This window comes from Salmo trutta, chromosome 4 (genome assembly GCF_901001165.1).
Source record: "Salmo trutta chromosome 4, fSalTru1.1, whole genome shotgun sequence".
Classification (NCBI taxonomy): Eukaryota; Metazoa; Chordata; class Actinopteri; order Salmoniformes; family Salmonidae; genus Salmo; species Salmo trutta.
In genome coordinates, this window is record NC_042960.1 from 15,246,291 (window position 1) to 15,252,286 (window position 5,996).

Genomic DNA, 5,996 nt, shown 5'->3' on the forward strand with positions numbered 1-5,996 from the left:
AGAGTGTGGGGCCTAGGATCGAGCCTTGGGGTACTCCCTTGGTGACAGGCAGTGGCTTAACCTCTCTAGGGGAGGTGGGACGAAATCGTCCCACACTATTCAACAGCCAGTGAAAAATCAGAGCGCCAAATTTAAAACCACAAAATGTCATAATTCAAAGTTCTCAAACATAGGACTATTTTACACCATTTTATAGATACACTTCTCCTGAAACGAACAATGTTGTCCGATTTCCAAAAGGCTTTACAGCGAAAGCAAAACATTAGATTATGTTAGGAGAGTACATAGACACAGAAATCCACACAGCCATTTCCAAGCAACTAGCATGCATCACAAATACCCAAAACACAGCTAAATGCAGCACTAACCTTTGATGATCTTCATCAGATGACACTCCTAGGACATTATGTTTTAAACAGCAGATTTTCTGACTATACATACATAGAGGTAGTTAGCAAACTAGGCCAAAGACCCCTCAGATACACCAATACTCCTTAGCCGGCCCACAAGAATGGAATGGTCTACCGTATCAAAAGCTTTGGCCATGTCAATAAAAATAGCAGCACAATATTTCTTAGAATCAAGGGCAATGGTGACATCATTGAGGACCTTTAAGGTTGCAATGACACATCCATAAACTGAGCGGAAACAAGATTGCATACCCGAGAGAACACTATACGAGAGCCAGTCAGCCTGATTATGCGTGTGCCGAGCCTTTCGCCAAATGCAATTCTTGAGGTGGAGTAACTCTGTAAGATCACGGTCGAACCAGGGGTTGAACCTGTTTTTAATTATAATTTTCTTTATGGGGGCGTGTCTGTTAGCAATACCACTGAAAATATTAATAAAAGAAGGTCCAAGCGTCTTCGACAGAGGGGATCAAGCTGATTCTATACCATTTTACAGAGGCCAGTTCATGAAGGAAGGCTTGCTCATTAAAGTTTTAGAGCAAGCGTCTATGACAAATCAGGACAGGTGGTTTCACTGAGCAGCCATTACGAACACAGGCTGTAAAACAGTGATCACTAAGGTCATTACAGAAAACACCAGACTGATACCTATCAGGATTATTTGTGAGGATAACATCGAGGAGAGTAGCCTTTTCTGGGTGTTTGGAGTCATACGTTGTGGGAATGGTAATAATCTGAGAAAGATTTAGGGAGTCCCATTGCTTTAGGACTTGGTCAGGAGGTTTAAGCATGTCCCAGTTTAGGTCACCCAGCAGGACAAATTCATACTTAGTGTAAGGTAGAATTGATCATTAATGAACCTTTTACTGCAGTGGGCTATATCAGGGTCACAGAGTTATTCTTGGTAGTCTTAACAAATCTACTTTGAAACAAAAGTATACACCTCACACACATGGTTATGGGCTTAACAAAAATAATACACTTATACCATCTCAGATATAGAGTTGAAATGTAATACATTATGAGTTTACATTCCAATATTACACTTTATATACATCACAGAGGACTGAAATATAACATAACTGTTTGACATAGAAACACCAGAATTTCGGCTTGTTTAAAAAAATAATGTTTATTAATTCTGAAATTCTGAAAAATATTTATAACATTCCACCCATGAAGCCATTAGGTAATTTGACTGCAGGAAGGGCTACATAAGCAGCAGGAAATATCCCAGATTGTGCCTTTAAATATACACATTTTCACATATGACAACTACCAGTTTATCAAGTCAAGCCAGACAATGGGTGGAGAACTAAAGCTCAATGTATTTTGTGTTTGTAGGAAAATGCCTGTACTCGCTGTATGCTGAAAGCCTGCATCTGCTGCTTGTGGTACAGGAAGAAATGTCTAATGTACCTGAATCAAGTAAGTGTTCGATCAGAATCAGATTGATTGTGATCTGAGATGTTGATTATTCTTACTTTTACACGTAATATCATTGACAACAATCTATTTGATAAGGGAGACTCAGTCCAAGATGACAGCAATCACAAATTGCTATTGATGATACTTCTGTCTCTTGTTTGTCTGTTTTCAACACAGAACGCGTACACGGCGACAGGTTTCAACATCAGCAGTTTCTGTACGTCGACATGTGACACCTTCATCCTCCTGGTAGAGAATGCCCTCAGATTGGCCACCACCAACACCGTGAGGGACTTTGTCCTCTTCCTGGGAAAGGTAACGGCCGCACAGCGATGCCAATTTTGGATTGTTAATCGTCAGTTCCTTATTTGTGTTTATTTTTCTAGTATAATAATACTAATCATTGTCTCTCTTTTCTCTGTCTATCTTTCTTTCTCTTTCCTCTTTTCTCCCTTTCCCACCCGCCTTTCTTTCCATCTTTCCCTTCATCCATGAGTGTGTCTGTGTGTTGTAAGTCCAGGTACTGTTCAGCTCGTGCACGGCGTTCGCTGGCATGCTGGAGCTCAACTTCCAGTGGGACTAGACAGTGTGGGTCCTGCCCCTGCTCATCATCTGCCTGTTCTCCTGGCTGGTGGCCCACTGCTTTCTGTCTGTCTTTGAGATTGTCGTAGATGTGCTCTTCCTCTGCTTCGCCGTGGACACCAAGCACAACGACGGCAGCCCCGGACGTGCTCACTTTGGAAGAAAGATGGAGAATCGGGACATTGCCTTATAAAGGCATAGGTGGAAAAAGTACCCAATCGTCATACTTGAGTAAAAGTAAAGATACCTTAATAGAAAATGACTAAAGTAAAAGTGAAAGTTACCCAGTAAAATACTACTTGAGTAAAAGATAAAAGTATTTGGTTTTAAATATACTTAAGTATCAAAAGTAAATGGAATTGCTAAAATGTATTTAAGTATCAAAAGTATAAATAATTTTAAAAAATCCTTATATTAAGCAAACAAGACGGCACAATTTTCTTAATTTTTTTATTGATGGATAGCCAGGGGCACACTCCAACACTCAGACATAATTTACAAACAAAGCATTTGTGTTTCGTGAGTCCGCCAGATCAGAGGCAATAGGGATGACCGGGGATGTTCTCTTGAATAGTGTGTGAATTAGACTATTTTCCTGTCAAAATGTAACGAGTACTTTTGGGTGTCAGGGAAAATGTATGGAGTAAAAAGTACCTTATTTTCTTTAAGAATGTAGTGAAGTAAAAGTAAAAGTTGGCAAAAGTATATATAGTAAAGTACAGACACCTAAAAAAAACAACGTAAGTAGTACATTAAAGTATTTTTGCTTAAGTACTTTACACCACTGTATATATGTCTCTGTTCCATTATCCACACTAGCATTCCAATGTATCACACTGTACATTCTTAGTGGTTTGTTAGTGTGGATAATGGAACATAGCCTTTGTTTTTACCGAGTACCACTTTTACTCCATTTCCAAATGGCGATTAGCATTTGTGCACATTTTACACCAAACTTACCCTGTTATCTCATTCTTTCTCTCTCCCTCTTTAGGAGTTTGTACAGAACAGTAAGAATATGGCGGGAAGGGATCGGCCGGAGGCAGATGGAGACGTTCGTGAGATGAAGCCCATGGTGAGTTAAAAAAACTTTTCCAACAGAGAATACATTCATTTACCTCCATTATCTAGAGTCAGATTTAATATTTTTAACTAGGCAAGTGTGTTAAGAACAAATTCTTATGTACAATGGCAGCCTGTGAACAGTGGGTTAACTGCCTTGTTCAGGGACAGAACAACAGATTTTTACCTTGTCAGCTCAGAGATTCGAGCCACCAACCTGTCGGTTACTGGCCCAACACTCTAACCACTAGGCTACCTGCCGCCTCGGATGTAGGTGAGGATAAACCCAAAACGATGACGCTGATGAAGACGGTAGTAAAGTTTAACACTCCATTTGTTTATTGTTGTAGACTCATGGAGGTGGGACTTTTTCTTGACCAAACCAGAAGACGCAAATCAAAAGGCATTCCAAACGTTTCCATGATATTACGCCACTTCCAGGGACTTCAATATTTTTGGTAACCTGTTTTTTAAGTTATGGAACACGTTACATGAAAGCTTTGGATTTTTTAAAAAGCACAATGTGTTTTTGTGACAAATGTTTTAGGTAACAGAAGTACATCCATCAAGAATATTGTTAGTGTAGTTTGATGCTATTTTACAGGCTGCGAGTTGATGTTTTTAAGTTAAGCCTTTTGAGTCAAAGTATTGTGATTGATTTTGAAAATGCATTCCATGTCCTCACTGTTATTTTGTCACCACTACCACGGTACACTACAAGTGTTTTGTATCTCAAATGAATTCTTGGATTGTGGTAATGATGATCATGTTCGCATCTTGTCTTGAATTGGTAAATCTAATACAATTTTGACAAATATAACTGACTAGCATAACAGAAACGTTCTTACATGGACATTTTTAAAAGTTTGTGATTTTTGATTTGTGAAAAGTTGTTCGTCCTCACCTGTTAACAGGATCATTTTAATATGGTGGATCAAATATGAAAGAGCCATTTACTCTGAGGATGTTTTATATTAGTTTAATATATGAAATGCAGGTCCTACAAATATTGAGGTTGTCTTATGCCAGAGGCAATGAATGATCATAACTGACAATACTTAAATTGTGGAAACATTGGGTCATTACTGCTTATTGAGTTTGTAATACTGCATCAATGAACAAAGGGTTCGTATATGACTGGATCTCTATTCCCTTCATACGTTTTAACCAATCGTATTTTTGATTTTTTGTGCAGGGTAATAAAAGAAAGGAAAAGATGCTGTGTCCATCTGTTTGTGAGAGCTGTGAGGCAGGAGAGGATCCGTTCTATGGGGGACATGGGTTTGTGTCAGGATGTCCAAAAAACTATATATATATACACCCAACAAAACAGTATATTTAATTAATACAATTAAATATTTGTGTTAAATAGGAAAAATCCCTGTATCAGCCCAGGGTTCAAAGTATTTCTTTTTCTGTGAAATTCGTTAGCTGCACTTGATTGAGCTCTCCTGATGCAACAGAAGAAATGAAATAGTCCCAAAAGTACAGACTCTGCTCATCTGGCACTCCATACCTGCTCAATCAAACGCTCAAAGTATCTGAAAGAAAACAAATATATTGTGAACCCAGGTCTGTCCTGTATGAGTTTGTCTATTTCTAACTCTGATTTTCAGGTACCCTGTGGTGGACATCAGGAATAAATCCCACCTGCCACTGACCCTCATCCTGTCGTCTATGCTGCGTCTGGCCCACTACAACCTGGGCAACGTGGCCAAAGGCTTCTTCATCATAACCCTGTTGAAGATCCCTGGTCTCATCCTCACCTACATCCACCACCAGCTCAAAGGAAAAGTATGTGTTTTATCAAAATCTCTATCCTAAACCAACAACCTACTGAAGACAGGTTATAATATATTCACTGTCTTGGATCCACAGCCAGCTCAATGGAAAAGTATGTCCTTTATCGAAATGCAGAACTGTGTATCCAGCTCGAAGGCTGAGTAAGTATTTTACCACATTCACTTATACAGTAGCAACAACAAGCTAGAAGGGGCAATCTGTAGTTTCAAAATCCATTTTTGGACTTCTAAATGAATGATATACACCTATTGATTCTTGAAAAATATGACTTATAAATGCCTCATCAGCTTAGTTCAACTGTCACACCCCATTTGAACCCAAAATGTAAACTTGTTTCTCTCCAATTTTTGTGAACATTTTAAATGTAAAAATAAACTGTATTGCCTCAAAACATGGTTAAAACTATAATTTTGATATAATGGATGGTCAGTCCTTGCATCCATAGCTCTGTCTATTAATCTGAGAGTGGTTAATTAGATCCAGGCACATCCCTCAGCTTTTTACCAAAGCACTTTGTTACTGTTTCAACTGTGGATTTGCGCTTTAAAGTCCTTTGTCACATTCACCTACATCCAAAACAAGTTCAAAGGCTGAGTACGTCCTTAATCACCACATTCACTTAGAGAGAGAATAAGCGGTTGAGAGAAACAGAGAAACGGAACGTCGCTTTAAGGGATAGTTTCAGTCTGTAATAATTATGGGTAAATTATA

General features: G+C 38.7%; 1 long non-coding RNA gene across 1 annotated transcript; it reads left to right on the top strand.

Annotated features, from left to right (window-relative positions):
- Positions 1-3,141: 3,141 nt before the first annotated feature.
- Positions 3,142-4,699, top strand: LOC115191890 (uncharacterized). The gene is made up of 2 exons (XR_003877782.1): positions 3,142-3,495; positions 3,833-4,699. It is a non-coding gene; the product is annotated as an uncharacterized LOC115191890 (long non-coding RNA).
- Positions 4,700-5,996: the final 1,297 nt, after the last annotated feature.